General features: G+C 32.3%; 2 long non-coding RNA genes across 2 annotated transcripts in view; both read left to right on the forward strand.

Annotated features, from left to right (window-relative positions):
• Positions 1–16,665, forward strand: part of LOC143265308 (uncharacterized) — a 79,567-nt gene extending 62,902 nt beyond the window's left edge. Inside the window, exon 3 of the long non-coding RNA XR_013039719.1 lies at positions 14,869–16,665. This is a non-coding gene — a long non-coding RNA (uncharacterized LOC143265308). The remainder of the gene's footprint in view (positions 1–14,868) is intronic.
• On the forward strand, positions 12,075–13,508 carry LOC143265246 (uncharacterized). The gene is made up of 2 exons (XR_013039579.1): positions 12,075–13,120; positions 13,201–13,508. It is a non-coding gene; the product is annotated as an uncharacterized LOC143265246 (long non-coding RNA).
• Positions 16,666–22,464: the final 5,799 nt, after the last annotated feature.

Consider the following 22,464-nt stretch of genomic DNA (forward strand, 5'->3'; position numbering starts at 1 on the left):
TTTATTCCTTGGTCCAAACACGACTCTATTCATGTTTTTGCGGTTTTATTTAATGATGATAAATAAGTATAAGATATGCTTTCGTTTTTCTTTATAAAGTTGATATCATTTTGTTATTTATTTATTGTTTATGATTTTTGTTATGTATTTATTGTTTATGATTTTTGTTATATATGTGACATTTATGATTTGAATTTAGAGATTTGGGAATTCAGAGATTTGTCGATTTGAGGATTCGAGAATTTACAGATTATTTATTTACTATTTTTGGTTTATGTTATTTATGTGTTATTTACGATTTGTATTATTTATTTAGTATTTTTAATTTGTGCTATTTATGTATTATTTGTGATTTGTATTATTTATTTAGTATTGTTGATTTTTGTTATTTGAGTGTTATGTATGATTTGTATTATTTATTTAGTATTTCTGATTTTTGTTATTCAAGTTTTATTTATGATTTGTATTATTTATTTAGTATTTTTGATTTTTGTTATTCAAGTGTTATATATGATTTGTATTATTTATTTAGTATTTTTGATTTTTGTTATTCAAGTGTTATGTATGATTTGTATTATTTATTTAGCATTTTTTATTTTTGTTATTCAATTGTTACTTATGATTTGTATTATTTATTTAGTATTTTTGATTTTTGTTATTCAGGTGTTACTTATGATTTCTATTATTTATTTAGTATTTTCGATTTTTGTTATTCGAGTGTTATGTATGATTTATATTATTTATTTAGTATTTTTGATTTTTGTTATTCAATTGTTACTTATGATTTGTATTATTTATTTAGTATTTTTGATTTTTGTTATTCAAGTGTTATATATGATTTGTGTTATTTATTTAATATCTATGACTTTTGTTATTCAAGTGTTATGTATGATTTGTATTATTTATTTAGTATTTTTGATTTTTGTTATTCAAGTGTTATTTATGATTTCTATTATTTATTTAATATCTATGACTTTTGTTGTCCGTTTATTATTTATGATTTCATGATACGATTTCCTTAAATTCTTCGAAAAATCAAATCATTTCTGATGCAACTTACGTAACAGTTTCTTCGAACAACATTAAAGGGTATACTACATAAAACTGATTGTTATATAAATACTACAATATCTGCAAATTTCTCGGAATCATTAAAATAATTGATACTTTCTTTTCGAAGTATTTACTATTAATATATAATCGATCGTTCGCAGACGAAATGGATAAGGCATTATCCCTTTATAATTTAATAATAAATAACGATTAAAAGTAATGACTCTTACTTTTCATTGCCCTCTTAATTATAGATAACTTCGACCATTGCATTATATATGAGTCGATAATAATCAAAGCTTTATTAATTAGTTTTCAGTCAACAACAGGTCATATCGAAAATTCCATTAATAAGCGTCCGGTAATTAAGAAGTTAAATTAATTATAATATAAGTTATGTCTGTGAAAATATCGCTGAAATTTTGTTATTATTCTTCCGTCTCTGAGAGTAGAAAATGAAATTTTCAAATTTAGGAATTTGCAAATAGACAAATTTAGAAATTTTATAGTTTCTTCAGATTGGGAATTTAGGGATGTAGAAATTTGGAAATTTGGGGATTTAAAAATTTGAGGATTTGGGATCTTAGGAAATGGAGACTTGTCGATTAGTGGATTTGAGAATTTAGAGATTTGGGAATTTTAGAATTTTAAATTTTGAGCATTTGTTAATTTGGGAATTTCAGAATTTAGAAATTTGTCAATTTGGGGATTTGAGAGTTTAGGGATTTGAGAATTTGGGGATTTGCCAAGATAGGGATTCGAGAATTTGGGGTTTTGAGGATTTAGAGATTTTTCAATTTAGGGATTTGAGAATTTGGAGATTTAAGAATTTGGAGAATTGAGAATTTGGAGATTTGAGAATTTAGAGATTTGTTAATTTGGGGATTTGAGAATTTAGAGATTTATGGATTTGAGAATTTAGAGATTTGTCAATTTAGGGATATGAGAATTTGGAGACTTAGGAATATAGAGATTTGTCAATTTGAAAATTTGAGAATTTGGAGACTTAGGAATTTAGAAGTTTGTTACTTTGGTGATTTGAGAATTTGGAGACTTAGGAATTTGGAGACTTGGGAATTTGGAGACTTGAGAATTTGGGAACTTGGGAATTTGTAAATTCAAGGATTTTGACGACTTAAAAATTTGCAAATTTGTAAATTTAAAAAGTTACGAATATGCATCTTAAGAATTTAGGAATTTGCGAATTCGGAAATGTAGAGATTGGGAGACTTAGAGATTTAGGAGTTTTGGAATTCGACGACTTCGAGACATAGAAATTTTATGATTTAGAAGCTTAAAAATTTGGTTACATTGGAATTCCAAAAGGACCATGTCTCTTTAAAGATTTACCGTTTTGTGCAATTTGAAGATTTAGAAATTTACGGATTTGGAAACTTAGGAATTTGGAAATGTGGGATCTTGGAGATTTGGAAATACAAGAAATTTGATATGTGGATTTGAGGATCAAGATTTGAAGAGTTTGGACATGTGTGCAGTCTGATTTAGGGATTTGGCTATCAAGATTTGCAGATCTAGAGATTTAGAAAGGGATTTGGAAACTTGTGAATTTGGAGATTTGAAAGTTCAGAATTTTCGGGATTTAAGGATTTGGAGTATTGACGATTTGTAGATTTAGGATCTCAGAAATCTGGAGGTTTTATATTTAAGAATTCAAAGGTGACACATATTTGAAAATTTAACTACCTCAAAATTTTGAAAATTTCTGAATTAAATTTGAAGACTATTTTTCAATTTAAGAAATAAACAATTTCCAAATTTGTAATTTTAAAAATTTTACGAGTTCCAAAATTCAGGCTTCAGTATTTTTAAATTTAGTAAATAAGCAATTTCCAAATTTGTAATTTTTTTAATTTTACAAGTAGAGAAATTCAGATTTCAATATTTTTCAATTTAGTAAATAAACAATTTCCAAATTTGTAATTTTTTTAATTTTACAAATACCAAAATTCAGACGTCAATACTTTTCAATTTAGCAAATAAATAATCCCCAAATTTGTAATTTTTTAAATTTTACAATTTACGAACTCAGACTCTCAAAACTGAAAAATTTCCCATATTTCCTGTTCCAAAATCGAAAATAAATACTAAAAACTTCTGTGCCATCTTTAATGAAAAGACGTTGCACTCAAGAGGCACATATACGGCTGCATCACTGAAAGATTTAGAAATATCGAACAAACCTGTATGCGAACACAATTGAAAATTGGCTCAAAATTCACTTGAAAAGCAACAAATCCGATCTAAACTTTGTGAAATGCATCACAAGAGGGTATATTAAATACTCGCACGAGTGCAAGGAGAACATGGGCCAGTGTGCATAGGTGAATAGGAAAGGATGAGGTGGGTGGTATACTCCGATGCATTTTAAATGAGTCTAAAAGCGATTCGGCCGCTCGCGCGCACGTTTCGTATATATCGATTACCGAAATGCGCGATTCGAGAAGCGCGCCAACAAGATTCTATTCGTTATTTTCCTTCTCTGTCTTCTTTTTTTTCTAATACAATCCTTTCTAAATAAATATACACGATATTGTAGTTATTTAAGTAACAATATAATACAAGATAAGAAAATTGATGGCTTTTTAGGAATTTACAAATTTACAAATTTATAAACCTACGAATTTACAAATTTAGAAAGTTGGGAATTTAGGGAGGTGGGAATTTAGGAAGATGGGAAGTTAGGAAGGTGGGAATTTAGGAAGGTGGCTTTTTTAATAATTACTTTACGTTAATTTAAGACACGAGTGCAAGATTTATTTGAATATTTATCAATTTAAATAACTTCTATCAATTATATATCTAATTTCGTTCAATAACTTCAGTGTTTAAATTTAACAGCTTTATTGTACGAATGAAAGTTTGAGCATTTTTAATGCTACCGTAAGTGAATCAAGATGGCCGCCCTACGAACTAACCTAAAATCTTCCAACACTCTTGATATTGAAGTTAAGTAGTTTGTTACTTTATTGTAAATGTAAGAATTTTAACTGATAAAATAATAATAAATCATTCATAAATAAATTTTAAGTAAATCTTTCTTTAATGCTATCATAATTTATGTGGAGGTTTTATGCAGTGTATTATAGAGTCTGAAGTATTCGCATGTTAACTATACTTGCTTAAAATTATTTATTTATTGCGTATTCATTTATTTATTATTGTATTCGTATAATATATTAATTTATTTATTAAGATACATAACGTATTCATGAATTTATAAATATGTTTGCAATTGCAGTACTTTTTTGTTCATTTAGTTATACAATAACATTTAACCTATAGACAACATACATATACATTTAATTTAAAGGAGGATGCTACTAAAAATTATTATTATTATTGGAGCACAGTTTCTTTTTTATAGTTTCTCATCTTTTTTCTTTTTCATGTATATTTTCATCATTGACTGATGAAAATGGAAGTGTCATTTCAAAAACTTGTCCTTTATATAATTTTTTCTTATATTTTCTTTATACGATGCTTATTATATTACAGACTATAATAAATATCATACTTTTAGTTTTTCCTATACAAAATGTGTATCTAACCTAATTCCGTACTAAAATTTCGTACATAACCTAACGTAGTAATAAATGTACATAACCTAACGTAGTAATAAATGTACATAACCCAACGTAGTAATAAATTAATATAGTAAAAAATGTAACCTAAAAGTAACAGTACTTCCATATAAAATATTAAACTACCAAATCACCCGATAACAACAAAAAAACCAATGAAACCAGAGAAACACGTTATAGAATCGTTAAGACGTTCACGAATCCTCGCAAGTTATCACTTTATCACGTTCATTGTTTTTGGCATGAAGACACGACGAATTTGCAATTCACCACCCCCATAATTCTGACCACCGGTCATTCGGCTAACCCGTTTCCCATTCCGATGTCCGGCCAATGTCCATGCAACCCCCATCCACTATTCTCTACTCATGCTATGTCTGTAAGCACTTTCTATCTTTGCTGTGTGAACCACGTGTTTTGGCAGTCATTTTCGGTTTACATTATCAAATGGAAATAACGATTTCCATGCGATGTGTGTTAAGGTGTTTATTCTGTGGGAATTTTATTTTATTCGCATAGAGATACAATTTTTTTGTTATTTTTGTTTTTATGAATTTTTTTATTATTTTTGTTTTTATTCATTTTTGGTATATTTGTTTTTATTAATTTTTTGTTACTTTTGTTTTTATTATTTTTCTGTTTGGAAGAATAGTGTTTGGATTTTTTATAGAATTGTTCATTTGGGGAATTTAGGAACATGGATTGGGAAATTTGGAGATTTATTATTGGAAGTGTGGTAATTTTGACATTAAGAAGTTTGGACATTTGGAAGTATGAAAAATATGGATGTTTTGGGATTTGGAAGTTTTGAAATTTGGGATTTGAAGGTTTGGACGTTTTGAGATTTGAGTGCTTAAATTTAGGGATTATTTAGGGATTTGGAAAGTTTGGAATTATGGAATGTAGGGATTTGAGAAAGTTGGAATTATGAACTTTGGAAATTTAGAATTTGAGGATTTGGAAATTTTAGGATTGGGAAAATTAGAAGTTTGGTATTTGAGGGTTTAGAAATTAAGAAATTTATGATTTAAGCAATTGAAATTTTGGAATGTGGAAAATTTTTAATTAAGGGATTTGGAAATTTGGAAACGTTGAAGTTTGGATATTATGGGATTTGAAAATTTGGAAATTAGAAAATTTGGATTTGGGCATTTGGAAATTTAGATATATTGGAAATAGGGAAATTTGCAATTTGGAAATGTGAGAATTTGAGAATTTGGGAATTTGAAAGTTTGAGAATTTGAGAATTTGAAAATTTGAGAATTTGAGAATTTGAGAGTTTGAGAATTTGAAAGTTTGAGAATTGGAGAATTTTAGAATTTGGAAATTTGAGAATTTTAGAATTTAAAAATTTAAAAATTTAAGAATGTAAGAATTAAAAATTTAAGAATTTGAGAATTTGTAAATTTGGGACTTAGTGATCTGAAAATTCAAATTTATTAAATTCCAGAATTTTGGAATCTGAAATTTGAACAATTAAAAATTAAAAAATTGGAGATTTGTAAAACTAAAAGTTTGAAGTTCAAAAATTAGAAAGTTAGAAATCTAAAAATCTCAGGAGTTGAACTAAAATTTCAGCTCTTTAAAATTTAAAGAAATTTTGAATTTTTCTATGAAAACCATCTTTCTTCCAATTTTTTCATCTCTCAACACTTCCATATACACCGTTTAAATGTACTAAAATCAGCAGTGAAATACATTAAAACAACTATCAATTATTATTTAACATTTTTTTCAACTTAAAACAAATAGCTTTTTCTTCAGAAAAATTTGTAGTAATCCGCAGTCATGAACGTCCCAGTGTATCAGTTTATTCCGATAAAGTCTAGCTATCAAAGCTTAATAAGCTTTACCACTTCATGAGCTATTATACCAGCAATTATTTATTTATCTTCACAATGTAGTTTTGATTCAAGTGTTTATTGAATGTCCGTAAGTTTAATTAGATTTACGCAACAACGTGGTGGGAAGATACAACTATCGTTAAATTCCCTGTTGCAGCAGTCGTGTAACTATCGATCATGTCTAACTCGTAAAACTGAATTCCACATGATTGTTCATAATTTGAAAACGCTGCCCTGTTATTTTCACGCGAAACAATATTCTGCTGCGCCAGTAGCGATCGCGCTCTTCCCGCTCGATCGATACCTAAATTTATTATGCCCCACTTGCCACCGTGGAGCCGTGCTATGTTACCGCTGTTACCTGTTTTGACTTTCTGCCATTCAACATTTTACCGTAATCAAACGTTTGGCTTCCCATGATATTCAATCCATCAATTGTTTATGAATTATCTACGATAGAACGAACCGAACTTTTGCGTTTGCTATCCGAGAATTTTGGAAATTCATTTTGAAAAGTTCGGGTTAAAATTATTTTCTGTGCAAATTGTATTTGTAGCTTTGTATTTGTTTATTGGTGAGATATTACGGTGGACGAAAGTGCAGAATTTTATGGCTAATTTTGGAAAGTGATAATTTTTTAATTTCTGGGTTTTTGAAGACCCAATTTATAAATTTGTGAATACAAAAATTTCTTAATTTGGAAATTGTAAAAATTACAAATTTTTGTGGTAGCACATTTTACGTTTTGGAGGCACAATTTTTAGATTATCAAATTTCTATATTTTTAAATTTTCACATGTTCAAATTTCCACATATTTGAATTTCATTTTCGCGTTTTTAAATTTGTATATTTTTAAATTTGCACGTTATCAAATTTCTACGATTCTAAATTTCCGCGATTCCAAATTTCCATGTTTTCAAATTTCTACATTCTCTAATTTCCGTGTTACCAAAGTTTCAAGTTGTCAAATTCTAATTTTTCTTAGTTTTTAGATTTTCAAATTTGCGCGTTACGAAATTTCCGACTTTCCGAATTTGCACTTTGCTAAATTTCCACTTTTTGCACTTTGCTAAATTTCCAAATTTTTAAATTCCCAAGTTATTAAATTTCTCTACTCCCAAATTTCGAATTTCGAAGTTTTTATATTTCCAAATTTTTACATTACAAAATTCCGAAATTGTCGAATTTCTGTACCTTCAAATTTCACAATTTCCAAATCTGTAAATTTGCACATTTTCAAATATGCCAATTCTCATATCACTATCTATCCCTAATATCTCCAAACTAAATTAACTATCTTTCACAAATTCACGTGATATCTCCAAAACAGTTCGTCCTACGAATAAAAGTTATTAAACTTTTTCTATAGAAAATTTGCTAAAGTACAAATTCAGTCATCACCATTATCGTCGTAAAATTGATAAATAACGAGATATTTGTGAGAATACCTTCATATCTTCCTTCAGTCTATATTTAAGAACGTTCACATTGATACCGAGTTCTGTCATATTGTTTACAACAATAAATTGAAAGTCTACTAAAAAATATTACTGAGAAACTATGTCGTACGTTGTCTATTCTTTTTTAAACTAACAAGTTTCTAAATACTATCAATTTGAAACGGTATTCATTCTAATTTGCCTACTTCCCTTCATAAGTGTTCACATAAGTTCCTACGCAGCGTACACTTAACGAGACTTCAATCGCTCGTTGAAATTCCTATCATTCGCAGTAGATAAGGTTCGAATGTCAGACAGTATTTACGTAAAATGCGGCAGATTTCTATAAATCAACAATTTTTTATTAAATAGTATTCTTTCTGTATATACATATATGTAAGACAGAACCACTGTATTTGTTTAATAAAAATACAGTGTAATTTTCCTACTCCCACAATGTTAAAAAATTTGAATTTTTTTAATAATGAGTAACAATTTACTAAATTTACTATTTTATGAAACATACATTTATTAATTATATAAATTATTGAAAATTTTTCTTGTCTTCACAATTTTCTGTCAAAACCTAAAATCTTTCTCAAAATGTTACAAATTAAATTGCTGTTAAAATAAGCCTGTCAACGAAAAGTACTAATTTTTTATTTTCCTAGTAGCGTTATCTGAAAATTAATTCCCTTCAAAAAAAAAACATAAAGCAATAGGAAGTTATTGAATGGCCAAAAGAAAAAATGATATACGGCATTGGTTTGTGCTACTTATGCAAAGTAGCAAGTGGACCATTTGCATAATGTAGAAAGTAGGCTATTTAAACAAGATAGCAAATAAAATATTTACACTAGTTAGTAAATGTGTGCTACCATGCATCGCCATTTTCTCAGCGGCAGTCACCGTGTTAAGAACCTTACCAAGAAATGACGGTCACGTGTCCAAGAAGTTGGACAATTTAAGCCGAGGATAAGTAAGCAGGGAGAAGAAGAAAACGCGCAACAGTTAGCTTTTCCACGAACATTTAAGAATTCTTAGGCCACATCAAAGGCGGCTGATATCTCTTGAGTACCTACTCTTTTCTTGCAAGGGAAGACAATGCGATTAACAGAGGGGATATGAAGCAAATGGCGATTTAACGCGATGATCTCTGCTTCGTTGATTCAGGAATAAAATGTGGATAAGGATGTAGCGCATAATTTTATTAGTCAAGTTTATTCATGCTTGAACAATATAATCTAACGTTGAGATTTATTTTGATCTGCAAGGCTGGAAACATAACCTAACTTATTCGGATTAAGGTTTATTACGAATGCGATTTTTATTGCGCACTTTTGACTTAAATTAACTTAATCTTAATGTGACTGTACGTAATTGAGGTGTAGCGTGAGTTACAGTTTTTATTGTTTATTTTAAACTTTCTTTAAATTAATTTAAATTTTAACTGTACCTGAACGTTTACTGCGATTGCGGTTTTTATTGTATAATTTAAACTTAATTTATTACTGACTAATATTAACGTAACTTATTGTATTCCAAGATTGTAGTGTTTGCAATTTTTAATGCACACTCAAATTTTTATTTAATTTAACTTCTTAAGCTAACTTATTTTAATTCGAGTTCGTTGTGCTTTCGACTTTTATTGTAGACTTCAAACCTTATTTACATTCAATTAAACTTAATATGTACAATGTCTAAACTTCATGTAGATGTACTGTGACTGAGGTGGATATTATGAATTTAGATCTAACTTAACATAACTTAACTTAATCAAGGTTTATTGTGGCTGCAATTTTTATTGTATCCTTCAAACTTTGTTTAAATTAACTTAACCTTAATGTAACTGAACCTAATTGAGCTGCATTGTGACTGAAGCAGTTATTATGGACTTAGACTTAACCTAATATAACTTAATTTAATCAAGGTTTATTGTAATTGCAATTTTTATTGTACATTTCAAACTTTGTTTAAATTAACTTAACTTTAATCTAACTAAACCTAATTGAATTGTATTTTGACTGAAGTAGTTATTATTAACTTAGACCTAACCTAACATAACTTAATTTAATCAAGGTTTATTATAATTGAAATTTTTATTGTACACTTCAAACTTTGTGTAAACTGACTTAATCTTAATTTAATTTAATGAAGTGTATTATTGAAATACGTACAGTAAATTTGCGTCTAACTCAACGTAACTTAACCTACTGAATGTTTACTGTGGCTGTGATAATACTGTGAAGCTCAAGCCTTATTTAACCCAATCTAACCTCAACTGAATTGAACCTAATTCGAGTGTACCATTACTGCAGTGGTTACTGTGATTTTGGAACACAACTTATCTAACTCAACCGAATCAAAGTTTATTGTTACTGTAATAGTGAACTTTAAACCTAATTTAACCTAACCTGACTGTACGTAACAAAAGTAAATCGTGATAGTATTAATTATTCTAAACTTCAACCTTAACCCAACCTTAAGTCAAGTATATTGTGAAGTAATTATTGCAAACTTAAATTTAGCTTAACATAACCTAACCAAGATTTGTTAAAACTGTAATAATTGTGAACTTCAGACCTTATTTAACCTAACAAAACTTTAACCGAATGAAACCTAATCGTGGTTGTATGAAGTGGTAGTGAAGTTATCTTAAACTTTGGATATAATGTAACCTAATCTAATTTAGCCTAACCAGAGTGTACTATCACCGTGATAGTATTCGCGAACTTCAAACTTAATTTAACAAAACTTAACAAAATCGTGGTAATGTTAATTATTCTAAATGTCAACCTCAACCTAACCTATTCTAATCAAGATTGACTGCAAGGTAGTTGAACTTCAAATCCATCACAATTGTCCTTAATAGAGTATCAACCTTTTACTTCATCCATACATACAAATTAAGTGTATAAATCAAAACTTTTCTCTGAAACTGCAAATAAAAAATTTTATTTCATATTTTAGACTTATTTCTTCCTGTAGAGTCACCTTCTGCCCCACGATTTACGGTTCATCCGCAATATTCAGTACAGGCGATAAACTACGAAGATGTCTTCTTGTTGGACAGACTATAAACGCGTCGGTGTTTGAAATAAGTTGAAGGAGAGCGTTCGTCGGTTCTGAACGTCGCTGCGAGAGAGAAATAACGTGGGTGGCTATAAAAATCGTATTTTGGCGGGAGCCACACGTTTGTAGGTTGTATTTTCCCTTTCTATGACCCAATGCAGCTTTATCGGGTCAGTTGCATTTGCATTGCGATGCGCACGGCGTTCCCGTTTCACAACTCCCTCACGTATTTTCTCTCCTTCTCTCTCGCGTGTCCCGGCATCCTTGCTTTCCACTCGTTTCTCCCATTTTCGTTTGTCGTCTTTTTTTCCCATTTACATGTCAGTTTTCTCTTTCCCGGCCACGCTCCTGGCGTCCAACGTTTGGTTAGATCTGAACTGGGCAACACGTGCCCTTTGACCTCCATGCTTCACGCGTTGGACACCGAGTGCAGTTACGCGAGAAACCATTAACACTTTCCTTCATTCATTTTTTAACAATCTCTGCTTTTTGTGCTGGTTAAGTATTCCTATATGGCTTCGAGCATTTAACATGTGAATGAAAACCGGGAATATGGAACAATATTCAGTTTTAAAGCAATGATGTGCATACAATTTTTTTATGAAGTCTGTCGAGTGTCAAGACTGTACTAGTGATGTGATTTCTTTTTTTTTAGGAAAATGAGGAGATTGTAGCAAAGGGGTGTGTGTGTTTTATGTATGAGAAGTAGTGTTATTTTAGAATTGTCGAATTTTCCAATTTTCATCGATATTTTTGACTATTCATCCATAATTTCATGTAACAAGAACATTTTATCAGAACCTAAATGGTGATTTTTGAATCGATAAGTGTTTCGTCACTATTCCGATGTCAGTTCATCTTGTTCTCCTAACATGTCAATGAACGAATCTAAAAAGTCCTAAAGGATTAATGGTGGTTGGAAATTTCTGTTCTCATAGCTTACAGACCTCCATCACTAAAAGCCACCATCGCATTATCTGATAAACGCGGCCGAATGCTTTATTAGATTCCCCCATTACGAACCCATCGACCCGTTCCGATTGGCAAGTACCAAAAAAGTTAATCAGTCTTGCAGTCACAGAAATGTTTTAGCATGAACGGTGCGAAACAAAGCACGTTGCAGCCTATCGTTTTATACGAGTTCCGCAGCGCGTACACACTTCGCAAACAGGTTTCTCCGTTGAACGCGAAAAATAATTCAACGGTCTGAGCTTATATCGGGATCAGTGGTGATTTAAGAACCGCGGGTTTAGCAATCAGAGCGCAAAAGCGAACGCGCCGTCTAGCCAGCAGCCAAGCTCCGTCGAAGGAGCGGCAGCGGTCCGTTGTAAACAGCCCTGATGGATGGATTGTTTTCGCGCCTTTGGAGAGGTCCGGAATTGTTGACTCGCCACCTCGTCGATTCGAGGCTCGTCGGAAAAACAACGAGTGTTCGCCAATCACGTGGCTGTGTAACATAGTTGCGTAACGAACGCTCGTTGAAAAGGGCATCGAAGCGGAGCCTACGGTGCCAGCATTGTTTCGAGGCCTTTTCGGTCTGCCCGGTTGGTAACCCTGTCTGCGTGCAAGGCCAATAATGCCGCGTACTCTGCCGCGGTGGCGTCGCTGTTGCCGTTTATCTCGCGAAACTCCATTACCGACGTTTTCTCTGAATTCCGCGCTAAGCAGACGCCGAGAGCACCGCGAGCTTGACGCAATGAAATTTGAACGCGCTGTGCGACGCCATCTTCTGTCCTCCTCGCACCGCCATTTGCCGTCCTACTCTCGCCGCCATCTTCTGTCCTTCTCGCGCCGCCATTTTGTCTATCTCGTTCGCTCGTGGGTCCTCGATCCTCTCTCCGTCCCTTGCAACAGTTCCACCGTTATAAACTCTCCGTCCTTGTTCCCGTCTGTCCCGTTCTCGTTTCGGGATGAGAAGCGGGGATGGGCGCACAACGTGTCGGCGCAGGGGCGTGGTGTGAAGGGGCGAGAGGGCAGAAAACGTGGCAACGCTACACCATCGTGCCAACAGCAATAGCACCGTTGTATCGGCAACGCAGCAGTGACTCAGCACCGGGTAGCAGCACTGTGGTTGCTGATGGGTGCTGGTGTGCCGCGCTCTCCGGCCACGTGAGATATAAGACAACGTCAATGTAGACCTTTTTTTCAACTCGGTTTTGTAACTCGATTCTGTATGAATACCTGACTAGGCCGTCGTTCGCCCGTGGTGTCACTGCGACGCTGCGAATACGCTGACGGCCGTCCTGTTTGCCCAACTGAAAGTCCACGAACGCAACGCGAAAACAACGCGTAGGCAGATTTCAAAACGGGTTAGAAATTACCGACCGATTCGACCCGGATGAGCCGTTCGGCACAATACTGGACTCACTCGCTAAATTTATGTACACGCTGAAACGTACTAGGGGAGATTCATGTACTACGCTCCGAATCTAGTTCTCGTTTCTGACATTGATTGCCTGTATTTTATGCGAATAAATGAACGAGTATTTTGGCTGCATCCTAGGGTCATTTTTGCTCCTATATTATTACAGACCACCCATATTCACTGTGGACGTTAATATTTAAAGCGAAAAATTATTTTTTATACTTCTTAGATTATGATTGCGATGTACTTCACAACTATTGTGATGTACTGAGTATATCATCTTTATAAGGTGTTAATAGGTTTGCAATTTACTTTGTGCATTATGCTTATTATGTAATATCGATCCACTTGTTCAGCATGGGTTTTCCTTTTATTTATATAAGATATGCAAAAATGAGGTAAATAAGAAAATAACATTGTTAACGCTAAATATTATTTGATAAGAATTGGTAGCAGCGTGCTAATGCATAGGTCAGGAAAATGTTAATCAATTCATTTGTAATATTTGCAAACATTTTGCAATATAAGCCTTCTAACGTAACATTTAAACGACTTGCTACCATCATTAATCATTTATACTTAAAAATTTAGTAAACAAGGAGCTAGTCAGTATTGAACCAGAATTCCTCATCCGTTACAAGTTACAACTTCCTTTCACTAATTAACAAATGTATATAATATAAAATAACAAATTATATAACATATAATAAAATTATACAATATATAATTACAAAGTTATATAATATAAAAATTAATAAATTTATTTAATATAAAAATTACATTCACAGAATTTATATGATATACAAGTTACAGCAACAAATTTATATAATATGCACATTACTTTAAAAAATTTATATAATACATAAATTACAACAGTAAGTGCGTATAATAATTGCATGAACAAATTTATATAATACGAAAAGCAACAACAAATTACGTTTACAATAAATTTTCTTCCTCAAGTTTCATTTATACCACAAGTCATTGTTTTCCAACCTGACTTTCTCGCAAACTAGCCTAAATTACAGTAAAAAGATTCGCCTGTATTTACCGCTCTCTACCATTTTAGAATATAAAGGCATTCGACGCAGTTCATGAGAATTCCCGTTCTGTGCATATAAAAACCTAAATCTAACAGTATAATAATTCTAACCCTGCCAGTGGTTGCGCCCATAAAGTGGTATGAGTCGTAGATCCGTTATGCACTTTAAAATAAAATAGATATACTTCTCTAGGCACGTAAATACTATCGAAAACACACTAAAAGAAGAACTGTATCCAACGTAAACAATTTATGACACGAAAAATGAACTTATAGGTAATTCTCTAATATGGGTGACCGACACTAGCAAAGTGACTGTAATGATTTATTTGGTTATGTGTATTCTCAAGAACGTTTTATACAATGAGATTAATGGAGAGCGTTAAATGTACTAGTCCGTATATCAGTGTCAAAACATTAAACAACACGGTATATTTCCCCTATTTTTAGAACTTCAGAATAGGATCACGGGAGAACGGAGCGTACGTGCCAAGTTGCACGGGTGTCATATCAACAGCCGATAAAGCAGAGACTCGAGAAGGTGTATTACGTCAGGATGTCCGTTTTAGCCGGTGGTTTTGTTATATCGTTCCCGGTGTTTAGAAGTTTATACGAGCAAACCCCGGGAACTTGTTGTCTGCATCGATGACGAAACCAAGGTACACGAGTAGAGAACTCTGGACTGAGGTCTGACTTGGTGGGAGCGGTCGAAGGCCGGCGTTTTGTAACAACGAACATACCGGGCTCCACGGAACGCCTACGACGAAATTTTGACGTTGCATACACTTTGATTAAGTTGCCCGGTTTGTTTTCAAATTGTCACGATATTTATGTCGATGTAATTGATGACATGCGAACGAAACTGGAAGATATTTTATTTGCAATCGTAATGTTTAGGTACAGTTCGAGGAAAGAGTTTGGTAGGATAAGTTATGAGGAGTTGGAGTATGGGGTGATATAACGCGAGATGATATCAATATGTGGCGATATAATGCGTGGTATTATAAGTATGTGGTGATACACCACGTGGCTATACAATATGTAAGAATACTACTGCGTGGAGATACAATATGTGGCGATATAACGCGAGATGATATCGATATGTGGCGATATAATGCGTGGTATTATAAGTATGTGGTGATACACCACGTGGCTATACAATATGTAAGAATACTACTGCGTGGAGATACAATATGTGGCGATATAACGCGAGATGATATCGATATGTGGCGATATAATGCGTGGTATTATCAATACGTGGTGATACACTACGTGGCAATACAATATGTAAGAATACTACTGCGTGGAGATACAATATGTGGCGATATAACGCGAGATGATATCGATATGTGGCGATATAACGCGAGATGGTATTGATATGTGGCGATATAATGCGTGGTATTATCAATACGTGGTGTTACACAGCGTGGCGATATAATATGTAGTGATACTACTATGTGGAGATGCTATGTGGCGATATAACATATAGCAATATCAACGCGTGACGATGTTAATGTAGAAGTACAAAATATGGCAATACAACGCATAATAATATCAACGCATAGAGGTATAATGCGTGGTGATATAACGCATAGTGACGCTAACTTACGGCAATATAACGCGAGATAGTACGATATAGACAATACTAATGCTTGGAGGTATAACATGTGGCGATATTGACGCGTGGTGATGCAATATATGACAATAGTCACGCGTGGAAACACAACACATGGCAATATAACACGTGGCGATAATAACGTGTGGTGATACTATATATGTTAACGTGTAGAGTTACAGCACATACTAACATATTGTGATGCAATATATGACAATACTGACGTGTGTAGATACAGCACATGGCGATACAACGCGCAGTAACATCAGTATGGCGATATAATGTGATACTAATGTTCTGACGATACAAAACGCAATAATACTGAAGGTATTACTAATTCGAAGAACTAAATGTAACAATACTGATAGAACTATAAAATATAGCGATATTAACGCATAGTGATAGAAATATGTTGCAACAACATATGGCAATATAATTCACGATTCAGTATGTGGCAGTATAACGCGTTGGTGATATAACACGTGGGCAATAGGTAGTTATGCAACGTGTACTTACACAACAACTAGTTATACAACCTCTAATAATATAACGATGCAACGTGACTATATGTAACCTCAATAATATGTATATTAATATATGTATAAATAGTAATATATTTTATAACACAAAACAGTAACACAAAAGAATAATTTCAAGTCTATAGAAATAAATAAACAATATAATAAAATATTCTAAATTTGTATCACACTTTCGTAACCATCTTAAGCAATTTCTATGATTCATATTTACCGCCTTTTTTCTTCGCGCGCATATTAAAGTTACAATGCTACTTTTTCGCAATATCCGCGCATAATCAGCCTTTCGTGAGAAGATAATCGTAAAAGAGATTTATGTACCATAAGTTTCCTTCTGCATCAGAGCTTCAATACTTAATAGATTTAGGTTATGCTAAACATGGCGGACGCGTATGTAGTTTCTATTCCCGTTCATTAAACTCTTATTTGAATTTCATCACGGCAACTCGGAATAAGAACGTATTGTTTATTGCATAAATAAAATGTTAGAAATGTAACAATTTCGCGTTGTTTCGAATTCTCTGGCTTCTAGAAATCGATGTAAGCTGACGCTAAATATAATTACGGTTCGCGCATTAAATTTTCAGTTTCGAGCTTCCACCGGGTGCTTTTAATACCAGACTCCAGTCCGACCTTACTATTTCTGTGCCTCGAAAGTGTGCCCGCTTCGAAAACATCTCTTCTCGAGTATTTTGCAATTTCATTCGACATTTTTTGAATCGAAAACCTAACCTATCTGTTCGAGAATTAGACGGATGAACCGCCATTTAATAATTGCCGATTTCGAGCGCAAACAAAACTCTGTTATTACTGCGAACAGGGTAAAACGTAAAGAGAAATAAAGCACCGATGAAAATTGGGGGAAGGGAGAGGTACAGTAGCGTAATAAAATGGGACAAAGCGAGACGGACAAACAGACGGAGTTCGTGGTGCGCTTGCGTTCAGAGAAAAGAGAAAGGGAGACGATTCTCGCGTGAAATTCGTATGTTCTGTCTCTAGCGGTCCGCGAGAGAAAGAGAGATCTATATTGCAAACAAAATCGTGGCACTTGCGAGAAAAGCCGGGAATAGAAGGTAGCTGCAGTATCGGCGATACGTCAGGATGTCGAAGAGGGAACCAATCGTTTCTGGACGGAATTGGGATCATAGCCACGCGCATATGCATCCGCGAAGGGAACTGGTTACCGACCGCGATTCGGTGAACGCGGAAAGTTTCCCAAAGAGGACCGTCTGCCGTAAGGCGGCTGTCCGAAACGTACAGTCAACAAGTTCTCCTAGGAAATATTCGAGGGACTTGTGATGTTCGAGGGGCTTCCTAGAAAGAGACTATGGACTCGATTTTTGGAGATTCCTGGAAATAGGATGATTTTTGAACTATGAAATTTTGGAACTGGGATAATTTTGGATTAGGAAATTTAGTTGGATGGCGGTATACAAATTAGAGGATATAGAGAAACGGATGGGAGTTTGAGAATATAGGGAACTGAAGGTGTAGGAACTTGAGGATTTTGAAATTTAGGAATTTAGGAAGTGGAGGTCTTGGAAATCGATAACTTTGACATTTGACAATTTAGGGAATTGAGGTTATAGGATTTTGAGAATTTTGAGATTTGGGAATGTAGGTATTTGGAGGATTAAAATTTTGGGAATCTAGGGAATTTTGAATATAGAAATTGGATGACTTTGATATTTGAGAATCTATGGAGTTGGATATCTAGGATTTTGGGGATATAGGGATTTATAGATTTATGGATTTATGGATTAAGGTATTTATGGATCTAGGGATTTATGGAACTAGAGATTTATGGAACTAGGGGTTTATGGAATTAGGGATTTATGGAACTAGAGATTTCTGGAACTAAGGATTTATGGAACTAGAGATTTATGGAACTAGGGGTTTATGAAATTAGGGATTTATGGAACTAGGGATTTATGGAACTAGAGATTTATGGATCTAGGGATTTATGGAACTAGAGATTTATGGATCTAGGGATTTATGGAACTAGAGATTTATGGAACTAGGGATTTATGGAACTAGGGATTTATGGAACTAGAGATTTATGGATCTAGGGATTTATGGAACTAGAGATTTATGGATCTAGGGATTTATGGAACTAGAGATTTATGGATCTAGGGATTTATGGAACTAGGGATTATAGAACTAGTGATTTATGGAACTAGGGATTTGTGGAACTAGAGATTTATGGAACTAGAGATTTATGGAACTAGAGATTTACGAAATTAGGGATTTATGGATCTAGGGATTTATGGATCTAGAGATTTGTGGAACTAGGGAATTATGGAACTAAGGATTTAGGGATCTAGGTATTTAAGGATCTAGGGATTTAGGGATTTATGGATAAAGATCTGAAATAGTAGGTATTCAGATTGTTTGGGTTTTGGGAATCTATAAATTCAGAAATCTAGAGATTTCATACTCCAAAAATTTGGGAATTCAGAAAGTTACTAAACTATAAATTTGAAAACCTTATAATTTGAGTACTTTGGACTTTGGGAATGTACTAGTTTTGAAATCTAGGGATTAAGTCAAACTTAAAAATCTAGGGATTCAAAGGTACGAAAATTAAACATTTATGTATTTTCAACTAAGAAATTCGAAGGATTTGATTAATTCCGATTACAAATTCAAATATTCAATGTATTCAAACACGAACAGAATATTATATAAATTTTGAATAATTAAGTTACTCAAATAATTTACATAATTTCGAATACATATTAGCAGAATTAGAGTCCAAACTTTGAATAGTTGAGTTATTGTACGGTCGTCCCTGAATCGATTCCCCTTTTATTGTAAGATGAAGCAATTTCCAATATTCTGAAGTTAATAACCTTATTTCTTTATGAGACAACTTCCGAAGAGAGGAGTAAGAGAAGTATATACTGGTATATAAAGCCCAAGGAAGTGTTTTCATGATCTTTTCTACAATTTCATTTCCGCTCTCCGGTATAACGGAAGCTTTCTTTCTCTTTTTGAGTACTTTCTATTTTTCGATCGATATGACGATGAAACATTGACTTTATCTTATCTGTTCGATTCAAAATTGAAATTGCTATAATAATTATCGGGTATGGAACAATAAATATCTAATCGGTGCAATTAATTTAAAAATAGGGGATGCAAGTATTCTGAGAATTATGTTGTCATCAAAGATTAATAGAAACAAGTTTGTATATTTGTGTTTGTTGTGATCATTAATTATAATGGATATTGTTAGAAGAAGTATTTGTTATATTTTACTATGTATCGTATTAAAAAATGAATATAGGAAATTATCGTCCTTACGTAAAATAAATAAATTCATTTTATAATATTTTATTTTACAACAAATAAAGTAATAAACAGTATTTTGGTTTATAATAAGTTTATTCAGTATTAATAATTGTATTAATGCAAGATGGCGGCTACTACAGATCCGAGTAACTCGCCAACATGGCGTCATTTTGAATAATGGCGGGAAACCATTTCCGAACATAACCTAACGCTACATCGATAAATAATTAATTTACCGTATATTAGTCTTTCAAATTTGAAAATTTAAACTACCAATCATACTAAAACACCTTTAATACATAACTAATCACAATTTTTGATAAATAAATACTCAATAAAGTTTATAATTTGAAATAAAAAAAATTTTGAGCAGGTCAAATAATCGTTTTGATAATTTTAGTGTTAATGTACAAAATTATATGCATAAATAAACCCTTCAGAAATACTATTTTTTAATAACATTTCCATAAATATAAATTTCCACTTGCAAATTTTAAGGTAATTTAAAAGTAGAAATTTAAAGAGTTTAAACGCGGTATTGTAGGTTTTGTTCGCACAGATATTCGATAAATCGATAAAGTCATAGGAATTCACTTTCGATATCTAGCAGCTGTACATCAGTTTCCTAGACTTTTGGTCTCGAACTTTTCACGGTTTATTCTTCACGTTGTTCCACTGATCCCGTTTTAGTTTTGTGCTTTTTTACCAGGGCCTCGTTATTTATAGCGAGGCGTCCGCCTCGTGTTCACAAGCGTCGCGAAACTGTGTTCCCTAACACGGTTTCGAGTAGTATTTTTGCAGGGTGAAAGTATCAGAGGGAAGAAAGCGACAAGGATATCCTTTAGCTGACGTGACACGCGGAAACTTGCCCAACTTAATACACACACGCTCCTTTTCCGTTTGTTCTTTTATTTTCTTTCATTTCCTTATACCTAGTTCAGACCTACATATTTTTATTCGCGAACACGGAAACAATCGCTTGAATACTGCTTTTGCAAACATTTGCTTGGGAACTTTTCAACAGTCAAAATGTTTGGTTTCAAGTTTTACCAAAATGTGCTTTGAAATGTTATATTTTGTCAAGATCAAGAACTTGGATGTTAGCTGATGTTTTTGTGTTTATTTTCATTTTTAAGGAAAATGTGCACTTAACGGAAAATATGTATGATTTTTTTTTGTTTAATATTAAAAATGGTATATTTTGAAAATTGAGCAAATGATCAATATATGGAAATTGTATTTGAATTGTAGTATTAACATAGATAAGAACTGAAAGAAGGATTGATACGTAACCTAGTCAAAATTACCCATTTTGTAGCACTATTCTAATATGAACTTTTGTTTGATGAAATTGTACTAATGTGCTGAAATTAATTTATACCTAGTACTAGTTCGGATCTAATTTATATTTAACAGGAAGTTAATTTAAATAATAAATTATAAAGTTAATTTATATTAAGTTAGATTTAATTTGAAGTTAGCTAACATTTAATTCACACTTAACCTAAATGTAATCTACACATAACCTAACTGTGTTAGATTAGTATTAAGCTACAATTACTTTAACTTGATTCAGACATTAACCCTTTCCTAATTTAACATAGTTTGGTTAAGTTTATTAGTAACATAGTTTGGTAAAATTTATAAGTAAATTAAGTATACCAGTAATATAGTTTGGTTACTAATCTTTTAGTAATATTTCAGTACTAACCTAAATTTACTTAATTTATATTTAATCTAAAGTTAACCTATATTTACCTAAGTTACATCATGGCAATAAGAAACTAATACTAAGTTAGAGTTAATCTAGACTTGATTTACATTTAATAATAAGGTTACTCCATAACCTAATCCGACTACATCATTATTCCTTCAATAATATCCTAGTATTAACCCAGATCTAATTTACACTTCACTGAAGCTTAAAACTTGCACCTGACGTTATTTAACTAAATTAAGTTACTGTAAGTTAATTTAATTATTTATTTTTAAGAACTGTTTCAAAATTTGAAATAACCTTAAATAAATCTCTTTGATATAATTCAACATTAAATTTAACCTAACCTGAGTATTATTAGAATGGTATTTAACCTAACCTAGCCTAACCAAATTAGGTCTCACAGTGCTATTGTAATAGTAGTGGAAATCTAATTTATACTCCACCCAAAATTAACTTGTATCTAATTGGAGTTACATCAAAGTAATAATTTATATTATATTTTACTTTGGCATAACCGAATTTAGGAAATTTGATTTATAATAATATTAACTAACTGATTAATATTACATCTTACTTATATTTTATGTTTACTACATCACTTATTTTTCATATTAACCCCTAACCTATAATTTCTCGTACTGTAGCGTCAGTCAAAGCCAACTAATCCATTGCAATATTAAAACAAATAAAAAAGCTTGAAATGTTAGATATATTTTGAATTCGATCTTTAATTATACAAACTTGAATTCAAAACTTAATCCTAGAAGAACAATTTATTTATTTATATTGTCGTGTGACAAGTGTGACATGCCATAAGCCAACGTTAATATCAGTCAATTCCTAACCTCAAATCTTAAACCTCACTTAACCTAATAAACATC

The sequence above is a fragment of the Megachile rotundata genome, chromosome 10 (assembly GCF_050947335.1).
Source record: "Megachile rotundata isolate GNS110a chromosome 10, iyMegRotu1, whole genome shotgun sequence".
In the NCBI taxonomy this organism is placed as follows: domain Eukaryota; kingdom Metazoa; phylum Arthropoda; class Insecta; order Hymenoptera; family Megachilidae; genus Megachile; species Megachile rotundata.